The 23,872-nt window shown below is 33.4% G+C and overlaps 1 protein-coding gene across 6 annotated transcripts in view; it reads left to right on the forward strand.

Moving 5' to 3' along the window:
• Positions 1–23,872, forward strand: part of Coq7 (ubiquinone biosynthesis protein COQ7, mitochondrial) — a 71,567-nt gene that overhangs the window by 4,963 nt on the left and 42,732 nt on the right. The window lies entirely within an intron of this gene.

Below are 23,872 nucleotides of genomic sequence, written 5' to 3' on the forward strand. Positions count from 1 at the left end.
GGCATATTTTGGTACTTTCACTCTCACCGAAGAGGAATCGATGTTTGATCTTTCGACTGTTTGAAGTCCTTCCACTAAGGCACTTCATTGGAAGATAAGGGCATTTCGTAACTCTTTCTTGTTTTCTTGTCAACCCTTTGAAGCACGATGTTTATCAGAAGCGACTCTGGGAGCTTGTCGGTCCCTAATCCGACGAGCTTGAGTGCTCTAAGATGTTTGCAAGGTTCATCCACTAGCTTTCTGAGATCTCTCGAGGATTCTCTTTCTAGCCTCTGGAAACATATAATGGCATTGATGTGGCTGTTCACTATGAATCGCTTGTTTTCATATTTCATTTCCAAGGCCTTTATCAGTGATGAGTAGGTATCATCTGGCGTCAGGGTTGGTAAAAAAACCGTTTAAAAAAAAACAAAAAAAAAACGAGGTTTTTTTGGTTTAAATATTATTAACATTAAACACAATAAAATTTCTGAAAAATCATTCAAACTTCTAATTAATTAAAATAAAATATTTATTAATGTAATTTACACTATTCCCATATTAATTAATCAATAAATATTTCTTACGTTTTAACAAAAACCAACTTATGCAATTTAATTATTTTTTGAAACTCAATGGATCACTGTTTGAAAATTCTTTTAATGTTATTATTAATCATATAATAGATAAAGGTTTTTTTTCTCCAGTTACTTTCAGTAATACTTAATTAGGAAGCTATTTTGCAAAAACTAATAAAAATTAGGTGAATATAATGGATTTAATGAAGCATAAATAATGCAGATTAATTAGCAATGATTCACGATATACAGGGTGATTATAACTAAGTTCTGATTTCAAAACACTGTAAAAAAAGAACGATTGTCAGAATGACGAAAATTTACATGAATATTCCTGAAAAAATGGAGTTTTATTTGGGGTAAAGGAAAAAAAAAACTTAAAAATATAAAATTAATGACATCCAACACGTGGGAAATTTGCTTGCAGAATGGAAACGATAGCCAGTCATGGCAAAATGATAATTATAGCATTTCACGATTTCATAATTAATGGAAACATCACAAAAAAACGAAGTAATCAAACAACTACAACTCAAGAAATGTTAAATATGTTGTCCACCTTGTTCTGGATATGAGGTGAAAGCACAAAAATTCTTGTTCACCAACAGAGTATGCCATGGTCATGATGTGGATGCGCTTGTAATTCACCTTTATTGAACCAACCTCCCCCTCCCCATTAATATTCCCGAGGAACTTCTAACATATAGGGGATGCTCTGGAGATTGCAATTCACCAAAGTTTGCAATCTGAACACTGCTCATAACATTTTGTGGTACCCCCCCCCCCCCCACGCTAGAAGTTGCAAGGGTTTAGTTGCATTCTGTTATTGTCAAAATGGGTCTTCAGCAGCTGCTTTGCTAGTATTGCAATGTGCAAGAAGTTGTTCTATCCACACACTGATGCTGTGGAAGTGCCGAAATGATGTGTTTGCACTATTTGCACTTTTTCCTTTTGCGAAAGAAACTTCCATTGCTCCAGGAATATCCATGCAAATTTTCAAGTCATTCTGACCAGTACTTATTGTATAGTTTTGGAACCAAAACTTAAATTATAATCACCCTGTATATAGCTGATTATTTTTCATAAATCTGTTACTACTCTCCAGTAGAACCTTTGATTAACTGGGCTTAACCATGAAAGTATAAAAAAAAACCTATTGAATATTAAGACTGGAAGATATGCAGTAGGAGATGTGCTACTTCTTATGAGAAAGAAAATGAAAATGTATGTGAGGTAATGTAACTACTAGTACACTAGTCTTTGTCCTTTAAGGACAGCTGGTGTCTTTATTGGAATACAAGACCACCTGTGTGTGTGTGTGTGCCCCTAGCATGATGGTGTCACTACTGTTGCTGCTTCTTTGTGAAGGGAAAAAGAAACCTTTGAGAAATAACCACTGCATTTAGATGCGTAATGCAATCCTTATTCATGAATTTGCTGAAGATAGAGCATCAGAATGTAGCCAAAGGTTAGAAAATGTGGCAAGAATGAGAAATTTTGGCTTCTGTATATAGCTTTAAATAACTAAGATATTTCATATGAAAAAAATATATATATATTCTGGCCACTTTTATGGGACTTTTTGAAAAAAACCATTTATAAAATCTTATGTCATTTAAAGATATACCATCAGAATGTACCCCAAGGATATAAAATGTGGTAAAAATGAAACATTTTGGCTAATAAGGAACCAATATGATATTTTTCAAGGAAAAAAATGATATATAGGCGACTTTTATTTGATTTTTTGAAAAAAACCAAGGTTTAAACCAAACAACCCTGTCTGGCATTTCCAAATATTTTGCCTCTCCTTCTAGCGATGATCGTAGGTAAAGCAGTTTCTGTCCATCTTAAAGTCCACCGTTGTTGCCGATGACTGCAGTAAGGTGGCACTTGAATGTGTTCTTACTCTTCGAATGAACCAGAAAATTTGGCTAACTGGAGCTCAGGGAGTTTCATTTGTAGCCTTCGCCTTCCCAGATGATTCTGTTTCTGTTTCTGAGCCTATGCTCACTTCATCTAAGAGAAGTGTCAAGGTGGAAAAGTCATAGCACACTTTTCCCCATCTTTTGGCATATGACATAGAGTTTTTGTAATCGAGAGTTATTCATATCATATTTATGTGTCATATTTTTGTGTCAAATAGTAGATATGTGTCATGTGTTTTGTGTTGTAAGAAAATTAGTTTGTTGTCCTTTTTCAGTTGGGAAAACAAGTAGGTTACACACTTATTTTTTGTACAAACGGTATGTGTTTTCAAAATTTTTGATTTTCGATACGATCCCGATATCGTAGACTTTGACAGATTTTTCTAAATTAATCCTTTGGAATTTTTGCTCCTTGGTGTCAAGTGTGAGCCAATTTTGAGGCATCTTCGTTGGAGAAATTAAGAGTTTGTAAAAATTTAAATTTGTTCCAGGATAGTAAGGCAGGAGATGGCCATTTTTCGAACTTTCGTTTCCGATCTCGAAGGTGACGTGGAGAGAATATTTTTTTTTGTTTGTTTATTTTTGCGGATGGAAACACACAAAATTACAGTTTTTTGTGTTTGAAACTTTTTGCAACGTCATCAGAATTTTTCTGGAGGATGAGACATACATGCTGAACTATTTTGAGGAGTCATTAATTAAGTAATTCATTAATAATTTCTTTTTTTTTTAAATGGAAACTTACACGTGCTGTTGATATTTGTTAACATTGAATTTGGATAATAATTCTGATTGGAAAATATTTAGATAATTCAAGAAAGTGTATTCTATGTGTCATCTTGAATTTAAATTGTATGTTAATTAATTTTTTTTAATTTTCTTTGTCATACGATGAAATTCTTCCTGTAGGGTCAAGTGGGGTAAAGTGGTCAGGTGGGGTAAAATGGTCATACTGAACATAAAATGGCATAACTTAAGAATTTCAACTGATATTACTACTAAATTTCTGTTTTAACTTTCACTTGCTAGTAGCAAAGTTTTTCACTTATAATATAATGCCAAGCAACATTTTAGTGGAAATGAACATTTTTTTTTGTTGTTGAAGCTCGGGTTCCATTTTTTGAGTGCTTGAATAACTTCTCTCTACCATTTTAGTTGCTAAAACTTTTTATAGATTGGCTGTACAGGGCACTCCAGAAGTATCTCAAGAACACTATTCCATGCACTGGTAAGTTGTAATCATTATATTTCATATTTTATAGTAATTTAAACAATGTGGGGTAAAGTGGTCATAGCATTAGGCTTAACTAACACTTAGTTGCTAGGAGCTATTTTGACTAGCATATAATTGAACTTGTAAGATTTTTTTTACCCAATTTACTTTTTACCTAATATATTTCAATTTTTTTCTTTTCCAGAGCAAACATGAGCTTGGAAAATAGGTGTTTGAACCTATATGTGAAAAGAATATGCAACAGTACTCCTGACATTCTTCCAATTAGTATTGCTAGCTGTTGGAAAGAGCATTAGAGTATTGTGTGAGCTGCAAGAACATGAGTTAAAGATTCCATATCACTTAAAGAAGATGGATCATTAACAAGTCAAGACAAAAGGATTTTAGAAGAAAATCATGGTTACCATGCAAAGGAGACTAGTATTGAAGGCTTGATATCTCTTGCTCAACATGAACACCTCCCCCACCCCTATTGTTGATGTTAAACTTTCACAATTCACGACCAAGGAAAGTAAAGATACAGAATCAACTTCATGAGTGGCTGACTTGAACTTAGAAAATGTCAAAATTAGTTAATATCAGTGTTGTGTCTGATGAGAGACTTGAAACGAGCCATATACTGACTACCTTGTCCTCGTTAATCTCAGCTTCAAACGAAAGGGTAATACAGAACTCAAGGGCAAAATGAAAACATGTTCAGGATAGAATAGGAGAAACCTTAATTAAAGAAATAGTTGAACTTTGGCTGCCACAAAATAAATATGCAAAAATTACATTAAACTCTCATAGCCAAAGAAAAAATTTCTTGAAGATCTGAGGCAAATCTATAACTATTCAAACTTTATGAAAGATGTCAGAAGGCTGTGTGTGTGGAGTGCTGGTTTATTATGAAGAGAACAAAAACCAATAATGCAAATTATCAGACAAGTGATTAATAAGGATTTATTATCTGTTGAATATCTTGAAAGAGCCTAAATAATGAATTTTTATACCTTTCCAGAAAATAAGGCCATAGATGAAATAAGAGATCAGTTGTATTTGAAGATCCTAATGAAGCCAAGATTTATAACCATAGAGTACATTAAAAGTCATAAATTTAAAAGTAGAAAATGATTGTTTGATAAATGTGTTAAATAAAATTTCAATGCCCACTGATTATTTTCTTAAAATTTCATTATTATTTGGTATGACCATTTTACCCCATGCACTACTCACTTTACCCCACCCCATGGGGTAAAGTGGTCATAAAAGTGAGGTCTAAAAAGTTGCAGAAAAAAAACTGTTACACTCAAAAAATATTTTTGAAAAATGTGCTAATATACTCTCTAAGAATGTAATGTAAAATATCAGCCAAAAGATATCCTATTTTTAAAAAAGTCAGATGGTTATACCTCTTCAAAGATGAAAACACCCCTTTTTATGACCATTTTACCCCACCTGACCTATCATTAATTATGCGTCGAAGTATGTCATGTGACCTATCATTGGAACGCAGAATTAATTTCCCATCTAACGGTAAAATTTGTTTTGTATTTTTTTAATGATGTGTGTGCGTAAAGCGTTTTCCTTTTCGTATAACATTTAGTGCTTTGTCCTTGGGATCAGAAGAGTCTCCCCGTAGGAAGAAAGTTTTGTTCAGGGCGTTATTTTTGTCCGGATTTTAGACTTTCCCTTTCACCTTAATTGGTCAAAAGTGATGTCGTAAAAATTTACGCCACGAATCAAAGTGTGCGCATTTTCGAAGCCACGCCCACTTTTCAATTTACTTATACCCTCAAAACGTCGGTGGGTTGGTCAGTGTTGGTTCAGTCTTCCGTTTCCACTCGTCGGACAAATGTGGTCCATTCTATGTTAGTAATGTGAAATCGTTCTCGCGAGATGTTGTTGTTTGCTACCGCAGTAGTTTCTCCATTTTGTTGCCGAGGCGATCCTGAAGCCTGTCACCATGTCCAGAGCAGAGCCTGAGAGCGTGTTATGCCAGCTGAGAAGGATCCGGAGAGTTTTGTCCTATCTTGGATAGGCCGCCTGTTTCCCGATGCCCCTCGAACTTGACTAGAGATCCAAGAACTGTGGCAGGAACACTGACCCCTGGGTGGCAGAACGTCGAGTCACTCAGAATTTGTGAGTATGTGAGATATTTCTCTTGGTTTTCTCTCTCGTTCACCATTTCTTTTGAGTTCATGGCGGTGATCTGGAAATTTGTAAATTTTTGTTAATATCACGATCCTGTGAGGTTAGATCAAACTCCCCGCCGTTGAATTTTTCAGTTAAGTAGAAATTTCTTTAATGTGTCTTAATTCTAATGATCGTTATGACAATGCACATTTTCGGGTTTATTTTGATATGTTTGTTTCGCTGTTTAAAGTAAAGGTTTGTTAAATGTTGATGTTTGAAAAGCATTTTTTCTGCAATGAGAGACTTTTGAATTTGCTCAATGTCAGTTTTGAAGTATTTTAAGTGATGCTGCTGTATTGTTAAAATATCTCATTGAGGAAGAAAAGTAATTAAAATTTGATTGTCTTAACTATTATAAATGTGTATGTGTGACTTATAGTAATTTGGTTCTTTTTTTTACTTGTTTTCATGTGGTAAAATCTTAATTAAGATGGAATTCTAGCACTCCCCGTAGATAAGGGTTATTTTGTGGTCAAGGTAACCATGCTCTGTATGCCCTATTCGAATCACTGGCCTAGGTGTTGAAAGATATTCATATAAGGAGCAAAATGGTCATAGTTCTCATAAATAATATTGTTTTGGTGAAATAGTGTCTCTTTGGGAACTAGCACCATCACAGCGCCAATATATTATATCATGCAAGTTAAAATTTTCAGAGAGTACTCAAGAAAGCGAACATATACATATTGATGCCGTGTAAAATTCAGTTTTGTAATATAAAAAATACACATAACAGAAGTCTATCTAGTCGAACCTTGGTTCCTTCTATCCTGTCCTCAAGACAAAGGAGTTCTTCCTCTTTTTCTACCTCCTCGTCGTTGAGCGGTTCAGAGAAGTAGTTTCGCAGATTTCTGGTGTCAGCCATGATTTCAGCGACACTGCTCAATTTCTTGCGAATTTGAACGATGTCCATCAGTTCAGCATCATCAGTTAGCAGTCCTTCAAAACGCGAGACTTTAATTTTGATAGTCCCTTTTCTCCTATTTAGGACGGTGATGCGGCCCATAGTGGTTTGACTGGCATCTTTCCTCTACCTCCGGTGCTCCGACGGACCAATGTATTTTCGTGGACTGTATGTTTGTTTTCAATAGCTAACTAGTTCTCACCAGAGACAGAGGATCGAGTCATAAGTTCGCACCACTATGGAGTAACAATAATAACAATTTAATTCCTTAAAATCAGCTTAGAAACAATCATTAAGATGGGCGAACGGAGACCCTGTAAAGTATGTGCGTGTCTCTTGAAGAGAGACCCCAAACTTGACTTATTGAGGAGCACGCTGTAAGAGAGAGAAGTAAAGACCGACCCTCCCTGGGGAGGTCGATCCCCCCCACTCTCTCCCAAAGCACTTCCCTATGGCAAATCACAAATACGTGGATGCTTATACGTATGGGCTTTAACACAACCGCAGTTTCCGTTTTCAAAAAAAAGAAAAAAAAGTCACCACTGCAAGCAGCAGAAATTACTATGGTCGATTGTCATTGCGTCAAATCCCGATGTTTCGTGGAGAAAAAAAATTTATTTCACACACATGAATAAGAGCTAGTCCACTGAATTACGAGTTAATTTGTAAATTTTCGCCAAATAAAGTGCTAAATTGCCAAACATTGTGTTGTATGTCCAAATAATTTGCTTCCATTTTGCAACAATTTCTTTTTGAGTATAACTGAAAAACAAGAAGGAACATTTTGAAACACAAATTCTTTAAAATTAAGTTTATGTGTTGATCCACTTTGAGTGAGAGGTTAATAAAGAGTTACTGCCAATATAAATAGTTTTGTAAGAAAAATCTTTGTCAGCTGTGGTTTTTTTATTTTTAATAATTGAAGGGGAAATGAATATCACTTTTAGAATTTTTATAATTTATGTGATGCTGTTACGATTTATATTTTTGACTAATACTTGAAGGTTTTAGAACACTTAGGTGACAACAGAAAGCATGTATGCGGATTGATTATTTTATGAATTCTTATGATGCTGGGTAACAAATCAAAAGTTGTAATTTCTGAACCAGTTCTACGTGTATATTTCTGAGAAGAGGGAAAATTTGTTTGGCAAATTAAAAATAAATTTGCATATGTGCCCCCTTTTTATTTTGCTATAAAACTTGTAAGTTATGAAGTTTGCCGTGACTCCTTAAAAACTGCTTGAAACTCCTTAAAAAGCCCCTAAAAACTCCTTAATTTTTATTTAGGAAATTTTGTATGAACCCTGGGTTAGCCTCAGAGATGTCATTCGTAGGGTTAGAAAACATTTTTCTCAAAAGGTTTTCGAGATATGTACATGAGATTTCGCATCAGCAACAAGGATAGTAGAAGTAATTAACAAAAAATAATAATTGGAATCTGGGATGATGGGTTACATTTCAGTATCTAGTTGAATGATTTGAAATCGGAACGATTCAGTCTTATTTCGATGAATTTTGTGTTGCGAGCCAGAATAAACATATTAACGGTCAAAAAACCATTATTTTTTTCTCCGGTTTTTTACTTCATACATTTAGGAGAAATTTAAAATAAAAGTTGTTTTGGTAACTGCTTTGTTTTGGTAAAAATTGTATTTTTTCTAAAGGAAAATTCCGCAAAAACTAAGTTTACAATATTTTTGCATGTACATTTCAAATGTAAGTGTATGAATTATTTTTATTCATATTCTGTATGTTTTTGTTAACACTTTAGTGAAAATTTTACTTGAATATATTGAAAATATAGAAAAAATTATGATTTATATTCTCGTACAATGCTGCTTAAAAATTGAGCCTCAAAAAAGTCAACTGCATCATTTTTTGATAAATTTCAACATTTTTTCCTCAGAAAGTTTTTGATATGAAAATATTTCACATGGTTAATAAGGATGGTAAAAGCAACAAAATAAAAAAAATCATTGAAATCTGAGACTATGGGTGTCGTGGCTGGGTGATTTGACATGGAATGACCCAACAAGCAGTTAAAATAGGTGAAATAAGTACATTCTTTGGCATAAAAAGTGTTCCCCCAGTGATCCATTCTTGGACCAATATTGTTTCTCATTTACATGAATGACATATTCCAACTTCACATAAATGACAACTTCACAACCTCATTCTCAGATGATACAATACTGTATTTTGAAGACGCAAAAATAACAAATTTAGTAAAAAAAAAGTTGTAGACTTGTTCAAAATCAGTACCTTGCTTAGGAAAAATAAACTAAATATAAAAAAAACTAAATACATTTGCTTAAAAACAAGAACAAGAAATATAAACAGTTTCACAAATTTAAGTATAAAAATTTGTGATCATGGTCTGTGTCAATATATTTTACAATGTAACTGTCAAGAAATTGAAAGAGTTCATGAATACAACTACCTATGAATAACAATAAAAGATTAGATATTCAAAATGGAACTCAGTGAAAAAATATTAAAAAAATTAAGAATATATGCAGCTATTTTATATAAAATAAGACACAATAGACAATAACTTTCTAAAAGATTTATTTTGTGCTTGGATAGTAACATATATATAGAATCACTGCTTGGGGAGGTGCATATCAAACGAATATACAAAAACTAGATAACAAAATAAAATCCCAAATAACAAACACCACAATAAACATCAACAAAACAGAATATCATAAGCTAACTATAAGACAAAACTGTTTATAGACTAATAAAATTTTCATTCTTAAACAATGATATTGGTTAGAAAGGGAACAAAATGAAATCTCATCTAGATTAAATAACTTATATTATTTAATCATTACATGCATACATACAAATAATAACATAAGATCCAATATATAACAATATCTTCATTTTCTAAGACTACCAGTCCATAATTTATATTAAAATATTTATATACAACAATGCAATATAACAATCCATCTGTATGTAAAGTTTCTTTGTTTCAGAAATACAATATATATATATATGTGTACACACTTTATATTAAACAATTATCAACCTACACAAACTACAACAGGCTGTTGCTAAAAAAATATCAACAGAAACCCATATAGACCTGCTGGACAGACATTCTTGTCCCTTGAGGTCAAAAGTGTGTGTTATATATGTTTGTATATTGTATAGATGTGTATATGTACATATTTTTGTATTTGTGAAATTTAAAAAAGGGGATTTATATCATCCTGTATTACCAATTAAAGATGAGAAATTGATATTTGCCCTATGTAAATCATGTGTGCTAAAACTGTTAAAGGTAATCATTTTAAAACAGTTGTAGATAAAGAGAAATGTAAAGAATGCTTTGAAATTAGAAATAAGGAATATAATCATAAGAGAGATTTAAGGTGTTTTATTGGCACATGGACTACAGATGAAATGAATTCAGCAATTAACAAAGGATATGAGATTTTAAAAATGTGAAGTTTGAGGAATTTTGAAAACAAAACTAATGAATTGTTCGACGATTATGTTAAAATGTTTTTGAAAATAAAATTGGAAGCATGATAAATGGTCTGAAAATTTTAAAAATGAAAAAGAATATGAGAACAATAAAAAATAAATTGAATATAAAATTAGATGAAATTGAGAAAACCCTGGAATTAAATTTATAAGTAAGATATGTTTTAATTCATTATGGGGTAAGTTTGGACAGAAAAAAAATATGAAAACGACTGATTATATTATGGGGAACTAGAAGATTTTTATAAAATAATAATAAATAATATTAAAGAATTGTACATGTTATTTGTGAATGCTGATTGTGTAGAAATGACATAAAATGAAAGATGAATACATTCAAAATAATTTTAATACTAATGTTTGTACTGCTAGAATTAGATTATATAAAATACTTGATAAATTGGACGATAAAGTAATTTATGATACAGACAGCATAGTGTATATAGGTAATGGAACTGATAAAATTAAAACTAGGGTTATGTTAGGAGAATGGACAGATAAATTAGGAGATAATAATTATATGAAATCCTGGATAGCTGGAGCTTCTAAAAAGATTAAATGGATATACACTAAAACCTGTTTTTGTGCGGTCTTTTTTTATGAGATTTTTTTTTTATGTGTGCGATTTTTTTTGTGCGGTATATGAAAATTTTAATCAAATTAGAACATAATTGACAAAGTTATCAATTAAAAAAATTGGTAGGTTTGATCGGCCATTTAGTTTTTTCGATTTTTAATATTTTATTACATAAGTATTGTGTCAGCCAATTACATTACATATGTATTGAAGTATATAATCGCATTATTTAATTTACCTCCTTCAAAGTGTTTTCATATTCCTGGACCATTAAGATAAGCCATCATTTCAAAGTGTAAATTGAAGGTAAATATATTTTTTTTTTCCATTTAGATATACATTTTTAGGATTTTTATTTTATTTTTCGACATAATCCCTGAAAATGAATAGGAGCAAAGCGAAGAGAAAGGCAATTTCCTTAGAAACTAAGACTACGATTTTAAAACAAATAGCAGAAGGTGAAGGATCCACAGCTCTTTGTAAAGAGTTTGGATTAGGTGAATCCACTATAAGAGGCATACAAATACGTTTTGTATATGTAAATAAAATATTTAAAAATGTTCGCATGTGTATTTTCTAAATCAGATTCCAAAAGGTTTGGCAAGATTCCAAGTATCTGCCAAGCAGGGCCGCAACTAGGGGGATGCAGGCAGGTCTGGTGCCCCTCGCACTGTACTAGAGGGGGGGGGTGCAAATTTCACTCTTTAATCTCTCCTTCAATATTATGAGGGGGCGCTAAAATGCATTTTGTTGCCCCGGCTGACCAAGCATCTAGCTTGTCTTGATTTCATTTAAAAAAGCAATTCTTAGTTATGTTGTAAGGTTTTGAGTTATTTTCTACGTGAGACTTTTTTTTTATGTGGTCCCTATCCACCACACAAAAACGGGTTTGGGTGTATACTAAATGATGGAACTGTAAAAGGTTAAAGGATTTATGAAATGAGTGATAAGAATGAAAGTATATTGAATTTCAGTAATAGAATGAAAGTAATTACTAGCGAAACAGACTATTTAGAAATGATCAGTTTACAGTTGTTTGTTTTTTGGATTTTAGATACATTAAAGAAGAAATACATGTTTGGATTTGGTAAAAGAATGATTTGAATACTGCACTATTTGGATGTGTATTTAAAAAAAAGGTGTAATATAAATAATGAATGATATAACGTTGATCCTAAATAGTCAAGGATTCGTTCTTCCAAATCGTAAGATAGCAAGAGATAAGTTGGATGCATTCCAAACTGAATAATTGGGGAAACAACATCAGTATCTACAACTGACTGTGAATTAGGTGAACAGGAATTAAGTATAGTACATAAGTTCATGGTTTGATATTTAAAAGCTATCCAAATAATAAAGGACTTCAGATCAATAATTTTGAGGTGAAAAACTGTATAAAAAGTGTATGATATTTTTATGGTGGTATATTTGAATTCAAAAGGAGGAATAATTGAAAAGAGATACTTGAAGCTATTCCTTCTATTGATCTTGAAATATCTAGATGTCCAAGAGTTTTAGGTTCTGGGTGTTCTATGTATAGATATGTTTGCTATAAGAATTTCATTTCAAAAAATAATGAAACTATAAATGGATTTGCTAGGAGATCTTAGAGCTTTATACTGTTCTTCAAATAAAAAATATAGTAACAAAATATCTAATAGCTCATTTTTGTGATGACTTGATTCATATATATAGAGATGATAATAAGGATATATATTTTAATTATAGTTTATAAGTATCTGAAAAAGATGAAACAAATAATAATTGATAAAAAAAGGGAATTATATATAGATACGAAATTAAAAATAAAGGCTTAGAAATTTTTAATGAGTTTATATGCTATTGTAATTTATACAATTCTCATCAAAGATATTTAAAAACCTTTAAAAAAATATAATATAATAAATGGACGAGTTCAACAGCATCAAATCATTTCCAGAAACTTATAAATTAAGAGATTTAAATCCTGGTAAATATAAACTGATATCGGTGAGAAAAATCCGAACTAAATATGGTGGTACAATAATTGCAAAATTCAATGTTAAAAATGATGAAGGAAAAGAAAATTTCTTAAAAAATGTCATGTTAAATTAACAGATAAAGCTATTTAGAAAATAAAGGCAGTCATACTTTTAATTTCAAAGGTAAAATTGATAATAAATATGCTTATGAATTAAAGTAATTTTTTTCTATATTTTGAACACTTTGTAATATTTTTAAAAAATAATTTATTGAATCGTATCTGACTCAGGCCAAGCTCATTTGGCCTGGAAAAACACTTAAATTTTCACTTTCCAAAAATTCATTTTTGCACACAACAGCCAGTTGTCAAAAACCGTTGTATGTATAGCAAAGTGACGTCATCCTTTCATGTTTATTGGATGGTGAGAAAATTGCTGAAACAGTGATTTTTGAGCATTTTTTTCAAAAATGCTTAAAATTGATGTATTTTATAGTAAAAAAGTAGTATATAGAGTGCCAAAAACACTTGAAAATCACAAAAAACATTGAAAAGTGTTTGTGACCATTGTAGAGGTTGAAAATGCAAAAAAAAAAAAAAAAAACGCACGATTTTGAGATTTTTTAATGATTGTGGTTTGTGTCCTCTAGTGGTGGATATATACTACTTCTAAGTGCAATATTCGTTGAGGTATTTGAATCAGAAAAACAGAGAAAAGTTGGGGAAAAAACAACATTCAATATACAGGAAAACATTTTACCCACATTTAACACTGGTTTTCCCCAACTTTCCTCTGTTTTTCGAGTTTGAATATCTCTGTAAATATTGCACTTTGAAACACAGAATTTTTTTAGTTTGCATCAAGAGAGACATGGCAACAACAATGTAATTTGGTTTTTTAATAGTGATGGAACAAATGATTTGGCCGAACACTGATTTTCATAAAATTCATCAAAATTTCATTAAAAACACCAATTTTATTTATAAATGAAATTATTGGTAATATTTTAAATGATATTGCCTTTCAATTATACAATTTGTTATTTTAATAAATACAGTAGACTCTCGGTAACTCGACACATGGATAACTCGACAGCTATTATTCCCTTGGTTGGCACAATACTAATTTCAATGTAGGGAAACCTCTTTAACTCGACACATGTTTGGCTTAACGCCGCTTAAGTCGACTACGACTAGTATTTACAATTGCCCGTGTTTTACCATTCTAAGAATTTTTTTACGTTTGTCCGTGGGTACTTAGATAATCTTTTGTTTCTTTGTTCTATACGATGGGTCCTTTTTTTGCACTATGGGTTGGGGGGGGGGGCATGCATGTGAAGAATGAATGTTTGAAGCCTCTTGGCCGGCCTATCACTTTAGTGGCGTTTCCATGACAGGCCTTTCATTCATTTCAGGGTAAAAAGAAGTGTAGATGATCCCTAAAGTGTGGTGTGATCACTATTGGATGTTGAAATTTCAACATCCAATAGGGATAAAAATCTTATCTATTGGGCAATTCCACAGTGACTGACTGAACTTTTGACATTTTGAACTTTTTTAGAAGTTAATAATTGCAATAACACAAACATAAGTTTCTTGATTTATTTGAAATTTATGATACAATATCTTCAAGGTTAGACAATATTAGGAACATAAAATTGAAAAGATTAGGAAAAAAGATTACTACTTTGAGCCCATTCAAAATGTTGTGACTGACGTTACGTTAAAAAAGACATAGAGTCAGAATACCTTCAAAACATTTACAAATACAAATACAAATACAACGCCACAACAGGCAAAATGCCCAACGAGGTGGCTGATAAAAAGATGCCCATAAAAATATGGTTGTCATATGTTTCAAAAATACAGCAACCCAATTAAAAATGCAATTAACACAAATTACAAACAATATATACACATGATAAGATATTATACAATGCCCATAAAGAATACTTATGGTTGTCTTATTCTAAGAATGGATAGCTTCTCGATTTACCCCAACATGTTTATCGTATTTCTTTTTAAACGTGTCAATTGTGTTACAATTTACTACCTCCGGGGGTAAGCTATTCCATTTATTAACAACCCTATTGGAGAAAAATTCCCTGCGACACCATAACCTTGCATTGTCCCTCACCAATCGATACTGGTGTCCCCTTGTAAAAGCAGTCGATTGGCGGTGTACTAAAAGTTCATGGTCCATCCTATCCATCCCATTGAAAATTTTGAACACTTCGATCATATCTCCTCGACACCTGCGTTCATCCAATGTAAACATATTCAAAAAATGAAGTCTTTCTTCATAACTCAAGCCCTGTGTGCCAATAAGGACACGCGTAGCTCTTCTCTGCACCCCTTCAACCAAGTCTATGTCCCTCTGTAGGTATGGTCTCCAAAACCTTACAGCATACTCCAGTCCAGGACGAACTAAGCCTCGAAAAAGCGGAAGAATGACTTTAGGAGAACGTGAAGAGACCTTTTTGAAAATGAGACCAAGCATTCTATTCGATTTTTTGACAACCGCTGAACAATGTTCAGAAAACTTAAGTCGCTCGTCAATGAGAATTCCCAAATCGGTGACTCTAGTTGCATCCGGGATAGTGACACCATTCAACTCGTAAGAGAACCGTGGGTTGTTCGAACCAAAATGAGCGACCATGCACTTATCTACGCTAAACGTCATGCTCCATTCATTTGCCCATGCTGCAATCTTGTTTAAGTTGGTCTGGAGCAACTCCCTATCGCTTTCATTTCCGATTACCCCCATTAGCTTCACATCATCTGCGAATTTGCTAGTAATTCCATCGATACCCTGATCGAGTTTGTCGATAAAAAGTGAAAAAAGTATGGGGCCAAGGACACTTCCCTGAGGAACTCCACTTGTGACGTCTGTCCAACCAGAGAATTCCCCGTTCACCATAACTCGTTGCGACCTATCTCTTAACCACGATTCTATCCAATTCAGCAAGTTGCCCCCTATTCCAATCTCGTGTAAACGCTTCAAGAGTTTGCCATGTTGGACCCGATCGAATGCCTTCTGGAAATCAAGGTAAACAACGTCGACATTTTTGCTCTTACCCAAAGCCTTAGTCACGTAATCATAGAAGCAAAGGAGGTTAGTTACACATGACTTCCCCTTCCTGAACCCATGCTGATTATCCGACAATACATTATTCTCGTCTATCCACTTCACAAACTGCCTTTTGATGATAATTTCCAAAATTTTCGAGAGGGAGCTCGTCAAACTCACTGGACGATAATTAGACACCATTTCTCTACTACCCTTCTTAAATATCGGAACAACGTTAGCCAGTTTCCAATCTCTCGGGACGATACCCTCAGCAACACTACTCCTGTATATCTGTGCGACTGGCCCCAACAATTCATTAGCACCTTCCCTGAGAACCCTGGGATAGATATCATCTGGTCCTGGTGCTTTGCTTGCACATACATTTCTTAGAAGATTTAGGACCTCCACGTCTTCCACTTGAATATCGTTGAGCGTTTTATTACCCCATGCAACACCCGTATATCGAATATCATTATCTCCATTAAAAACCGACGCGAAAAAGTCATTGAAAGCACTACACATGCCTACATTGCTCTCTACTTTTGAGCCTCCTATCGAGAGGGGGCCAACTGTCCCCTTACATCCATTATTGACGTATCGAAAAAATGATTTTGGGTCAGAGCCAATGTTATCTGCCAACCTAGATTCAACTTGCTTTTTACTATCCCTTATCGCTTTCTTCAACAGTCTTCTTTTATCAGTAAACAATGATAGGTCACCTCGTCCACTTTTATACTCTCTGAATGCTCTTTTCTTTTCAAGATAAAGGTTCCGCACGCTATCCGTGAACCATAGAGGGTGTGATGTACAAACACGCTTTTTTCGAACAAAGGGTATGACGTCGTGCAAAACAGAGGACAGCTTCGTACTAAATTCTTCCCATTGACTTACCACCCCTACTGATTCCAACCGGTCTTTGAAAACTTCCGCTAACCTTCTTCGCAAAACATCAAAGTTAGTTCTCCGAAAACAAGGAACCAGTCTTTTGTTATCAACCTTACCCGAGGAAAAGTTATAGTGAAATCTGACGATACGATGATCACTGGAAGAAAACTCTTCCCCCACCGAAACATGTTCAACTAGATCCTCAGAACTAGTAAGAACTAAATCCAAAATAGCAGTACCCCTAGTGGCTTCTGATACATGCTGATACAAAAAATTTTCGAGCACCAACTTAAGAAAGTCTCTTTCATACTGATTTCCAGATGAAAGGTTCTCCCAATCAATACCCGGGTAATTGAAATCCCCTAGTATGAGAACCCTCTTTCGCTTACACATGTAGGAAATTTCATCATGCATTTTGGCGATATAGTTTTGATCCCTATTCGGTGGATTGTAACAAACCCCAACAATAAGCTTATGACGTCTTTTGTTCTCAAGTTCAACCCATATGGTTTCAATATCACTTCTCTGCACGTTACACTCTCTAGCCTTCAAACATGATTTCACGTATATCAACACTCCACCCCCTTTCCTATCAGATCTATTTCTCAAAAAAGTATCGTATCCGGAGATGTGTAAGAAAGATTCATCCCCATCGCTTGCCCAAGATTCTGTAATGGCTATAAGATCCAAGTCCTCCACAACTATCATAGTTTCTAAGAAATCTTTCTTGTTACCCAAGCTCCTGGCATTTATTAACACACATTTTAATTTGCCCGGTGGTTTGTTGTCAATCGAGAAGCCATCCAAGTCAGAGGTGGGTAATTCCCCGTCAGTACTGTTGTGATTATCATTAACTAACCCGCATTCCCGACTACGTGGTCTGGGAGTAAAAAACCTGACCTAAGACTATCGTAAACCTCCCAGACCCCTCTCTTATTTAGATGGATCCCATCCGAACGAAGCCACCTATCGGTAAATGCGGGAAGCTCCAAGAACGTGACCCCAAGTGAGGAGCAAATGTCCTTCAGGCCTATATTAAATTGGTGGATCCTACTCCTATATCCCCTACTACCCCTTGGCAGCACTGGAATCACTGCCACATCTGAACCCCCCTCCCTAGCGGATAATAGTAAATCCCGGTATTCTGACAGAGACTCACTAATATTCGCTCCTACCTGATTTGTTCCCACCCACAGAATCACCCGCAAGGGCAACTTTCGGCGATGAAAAACGTCTCGAACGTTGCCAATCTTCCCCCCGGGAAGACAACAGCGCTCGAAACCCCGAAAATCCCTACACACTCGGTTCCCAAGTTCCCTAACCATAGAATCGCCGATGATTAAACCCCTATCACTATCCCCCTCTACCTCATCCACGACCACCCATTCGCCCTCTAAAATGTCGTTGTTCGTGGAGATTGCTTCTTCATCAACAGGTGGCTCGACGACCAGAGGGTCCGTTATAACCGGACCCTCTAGCACCCTAACTTTTTCCCGTAAAGCTTCGACCTCGTGTTCCAGCCTTTTTCTATCCAAGCACCCTTTACAAATGAAACTATCAGCTACTATACCCCTAGACCAGGGAAACCTCCCGTCGCAAGCTCTACACAACACTAGTCGAGGTCGAGGCATACTAACACTATTGCTAAAGCTAGATAATAATAATAATACTTAACAATACGAAAATGAGAAACGTTAACTGGAAATTAAAATAATGTAAAATACCTTACTATGCAAAATATACGTAAGGATTATACGAAAAAATTACGTAAAGTAGAATGCTCAGCACTAAATCACGAAGAATAAAATAAATATGTATATAAAGAATACAACACCCTCTAAAAAAAGTATTAAGCTACGAAGTACAATTTATACTTATTAGAATTAGCTAACTATCTCAAAACACTAACACTACAACAATAGGCCCAAATGGAAGGAAAACAACGTTATTGAGAGTACCCGGGAAAAAGTATACACTGTTTGCTAACACTAACGTCCAAAACCTACGAACTTATATCAAAGAAGCGAGCGAACCTGGCGAAAAAACAACGAAAATGAAATGCGAACGAGAAAAATAAATATAAGTCGATCGAAAATACACAACGAAAATTTAAAAAGAAATGAGAGCAATATAAAAAAAAAAAAACCACTTATCTCACAATCCAACGTGCGCTAAAAAAAAAGAAAATCACCGCAGAATATGACCCAACAATAAACAACACGCTAAGTAAAACTCACGAGAACGAAGAAAAACACAAAGAAAGACACAAACTGGCGCACTGGCGTGTCGGTGAGCGGAGCGCGATAATAGCACGTCCGTTCCCAACGACGGCGAAGACGATTATGAGTATTTAATCCTTCATGTGTATTTAAATATTACATTTTTAATTTTTTTTAGTATATAATAGATTTCAAATAAAAGGTGCAAAATCAATAAATCACAAACAATAGTGAAATTATTTAATTAAAAAACAAATAATTGGTGTGACTGATGTTACACTTTTTGCGTGACTGATGTTACATATGAAAAATGTTTTTTGTATGTAAAACTTAGGTATCTAAAAGTCCTTCAAAATACTTTTAAGGTAATATATGGATAAAATCTAAAAAAATTCTTGAAATTTAAAATGTCCTTGAGCATTTACAACTTCTGGTGGGTTTAATTTTTTTATCAATCGCTCTTGAGGATAGAAAATTTCATCCACATGCTGAGGCCATTTCCAGTACTTCCCAGCTCGTATCATTACATTCACTAAATATTCATTATTTTCAATAGATTTAATTTCCCCTGGGAAATGTTCATGATCATATTCAACTTCATACCAGTCTCCAATAGATGCTATGGGACTGACTATACTGTAACTTTGATTAGCTATTTGGGAAAGTTCTGTGAATCTGCTTCCAACACTTTTACCATTCACCACTTCAAGAAAATGATAACTTTTCAGTCATTCAATGTGATCTGCATTTTCAAAAATTTCCTTAAGCTTTAGTTTTTCCATCCTCTCTTTTAAATTTTTTGGGGTCATTTCAAAGACATTAACATTTGATGTTGAAATAGCAGCTTTTACAAAATCTCCTGCACATTGAACTGTATGGCTTCTTTTCTTAACAGCTTGCCACACCTGCCTTTTTACAGATCCACCAATACCGTCGACAGGCCCTTTTCCATTAGATGTTGCAAAGAAATTCCATGTTATGTGCAAATGATGTTTTTCTTGTAGTGCAGGCAAAGCAGAAGCAATAAATTTATTTTTGAATTGCGATGCTGGACCATCAGACCAGGGGGTGAACTATCTCTGCGGTCCTTAGCCGAAAAAAAGTAGTTAAGCCCCGATTTGTCCTTAGATGGCCAGAAGTTCGACTTTTCGGTACTATCTCTAAGCTAAGGACTTTTTTTTAGTAGTTACTTAGGACCGCTGCTAAGGACTGCCTAGCACCAGTCCTAAAGCAGCAAGAAAAGTAGTTCACGACGGCCATCTTGGAAAAGAGGAAATTTCGCCTCTGGCCGCGAGCTCTCGCTGTGATATTTAGCGATGAAATATGCTGTTTTTTTTTCGAATTAAAATTTTTTTTACGATAATAATGACAGATAAAACTTGGATTATATCTTCGGTGTCATCAAAGTTGAAGTGATTCATCGTTATATCCTCCAAAACCTGCTGTAGTATACATACGTGTATGTTGACATCGGCGATTGAAGCCACGACGAAGTGCTAGCATGTTCATTACTGAGGTAAGAATTATTTTATTGCTATCGAACTACATAAGAAAAGTGTTAGAGATATTATTAATATTTTTTTGCTCGGTAAATACGTTATTTAAAAATATAAATGGACATAATGTCACGCAATCAATAGGGCAGTGGATCCCACTTGGTGATGCTGGAAAAATATCAAATAGCCCATGTATATTTTGGGTTGTATTGAAAATATTTACATGGCGAATGAAAGATGAATCTTCAATTACGATAATATCAAATTGAAATTTTACATTCTATGTTTTCTGCTACATTAATTTTTTTTAATGAAAAATTATGTCTAAATGAATTGAGCACATGCGTAAATAAATAATTACAAATACAATTCATTGATAATAAATTATAGCACCTAAATGACAAAAATTTTAATTAATTTTTTTGTGATGAGTAATGGTGAAATTGAAATAAAGCATGGTAAAAATTGGCAGTAATGTTAAATATTAAATTTTGTAAAACTCATGCACTAAATTTAGTGTAAAGGATTAAAATATAGATTTGATATTTTGAACTGTTCAAATGAACAATATTGTAATACTTAGTGAAAGTTAAATTTTCAGAAAAAAATCATATGCTACTACTTTAAAAATTGCACTCTGTAACTCGCTCTGAGATGAATATTTAATAAGGAATCATTATATATTTTTGTTTATATAAAAAATGAAATTCGTACAATGGGACTAAAAAACAAAGTTTTAATTTCAGGTGCAGTTTTTAGTGCTGAGGTATATATATTATAATGAAAGGAAGCAGATTAGTGTTTGAAACATATTACTACTTCAGTATTTGGGTTATGGCCTTGCTGTGTGTGTTCAAATTGAATTTTTTGCCAAAAATTGTTTTTGATTTTGTGTGTATGGGTAACGACAGAAAAAAAATTTCCATGTTGAATACTTAAGAACTTTAAAATATAACATTTTGAGATGTTATGGAACTGAAACTTTTAACATTTAAACTTTAAACTTTTAACAAGCATTTATTTTTTAACGATGTTGTTAGTAAACAGCTGATATATATATATATATATATATATATATATATATATATATATATACATTTGTGAGACTTTTCTAACTCTTGAAAAATTTTGTTTCCCAGGAACTTGGCTGTAGGTAGCTACGAAGTTATGTGAAGGTTTTCAAGGTTACCAAACAATTATACCAGAGCAAACAAAGGTAATTTTAATTCTTTGTATTTGACTTTGAGCAACAGTTTCCATTATTATTTTCATGTAAAATAAAATATTTTCATGCATGATTTAATGACATAAATTTTTACATTGTGTCGCATCATTTTCACTGATTTCATTTGTATCAACAACCCTAGTGGAACAAATACAGTCGAACCCCCGATTTAATGCCACCATCCCACCCAAAGAGTTTTGGCGTTATATCAGATCGCAGACATAATAGCGTTTCGGAGAGGCTGTATTACATAAATTCACACGTTTATTAAGAAATGTATTTCAGTGTCTCATTTATGTTGCATGATGAATAAAATAACCTATTTTATACACATTCAATTTTAAGTTGAGAAAATTCATAAAAATAGTAAACTGTAAAATCACTTGAATATTTCTCAATATAAAACTTAACAGAAACATACTTCCCTCTGAAATTATTGTAATTTCAGCAACACATTTTATATGTGCAAAAACAAAATAAGCAAGGGGAGGGGGAAAGGTGGCATTGTTTTTAGTCCATACCGTATTGGTTTTTCTCGAGAAATATCTTGCTATGAGTAAATTTATTAAAGTATTTAAAATTAAAGTATTTTCTTTATAATCATAATTTTTTCAGATACTATTGAAAGAACAACTCTTTTTGACATAATTGAATTGAGCAAATTAAGATAGATTTCTTAATGGCTACCTGTACCACTCAAAATTTGACCAGTGCAAGTAAAAACATGTATACTGTTGAAAAACCTGTCTTGGCTATATAAATGAGAGGGAGGACATTAAAAAAAACCTTTAGAAGCTTTGCTAACTGGAAAGCAATATTAATTCTTTGAAAATGTTATTATCATATTTACTGATTAGCAAATTTTGTGAATGGAAATATTGAAACAATTAATATAATTGACGACAAATAATATCATACTTTTTAACTAGTAAGACCATACAACACTGTAAAATTTCTATGTTAATTTAAGTAGGGTTCCCCGATCCACAAGAGGTTGCTAAGGATGTGTTTTAGAGCGAAGCTGAAAGTAAAGTGAAAATTTGAAGTTAGCTGCGTGCCAATAGGTTTTTTCACTTCATCTGTCTGACTAAAATTTTAGGGTAAAACCATAGCTCGAAAAATTGAAAAACATTTTAGGTGCCGGCCAAATTTCTTGGCAGCCAAGCATATTTTTACGAGAAATAATCCAAAGTAAAAACAAATTATATTCAACTTTTTCAGCACTTAGTGATGATCTTCACATATTGGAAGATGCAGACATAAACTCCAAATATTTTGTGATCTGCATAGAAAATTTTAGGTGTCAGTATGATTTTCTTTTTTGCAATGTTGGCTCCTAAGATTTGTGAAGCCCTAGGTAAATACATCTAGACATGAACAAGTGCATCTGTGTGCAATGCCAGGCCTCCCTTGTAAAACACATTTGATGCATTTTGGATCCTACTGTGATAAAATGGTGGCGAGTTGACAAAGTGCTATTGTGCACGAATTATCTCTACTTATGCAACTAAAGACTGTCATAATTTGAAATCAAATATACAGTACATTTAAAGATTGATAAGCATAATAAAGGTGTTCTTTTCTTCCTCTTTCTAATTTCAGGTAAATCAACATTTGAAGATGCAAATGAAAATTAATGAATCTCAAAAAATTATATTCTTGAAAGGTGCGATTTCTAAGAAAAGTACAACAAATAAATTGTGATTATGATAACTTTCTATGAACATATGTTTGAAATAAAATGCTTTGTATGACAAATCATGTGTGCAAGTTGTTATTTAATTCATGTTTCTATTAATCAACTTCAATCATTCATCTTCTAATCAACTGAAATGAAATATACGATCAAATGAAAGTTATCAGGTGAAGTTATTTGTTGGAAGCTAAATATGAAATTGTTGATATATGATTGGTTGATTATCAATTGCAGAGGTATCAACTGTGGTTTCCAATCCTATTTCTGTTAGGAACAATCGTCTTATTACTGCTTTTTTTCTCCTAGGAGAAGATGGTAAAAATCGTTTAGCGCGAGATGTGGCCTTTCCCAATGCACTGGAGTAGATGTAGGGTGAATTAAGGTTTACAGATGTATCTGATTTTCGTTTTAATGCTCTGCATTTTGCCACTCTTTTTTTAATGTT

This window comes from Pholcus phalangioides, unplaced genomic scaffold, assembly GCF_987345545.1.
Source record: "Pholcus phalangioides strain wild (caught in Gottingen) unplaced genomic scaffold, Ppha-v1.0 ptg000014l_1, whole genome shotgun sequence".
Classification (NCBI taxonomy): Eukaryota; Metazoa; Arthropoda; class Arachnida; order Araneae; family Pholcidae; genus Pholcus; species Pholcus phalangioides.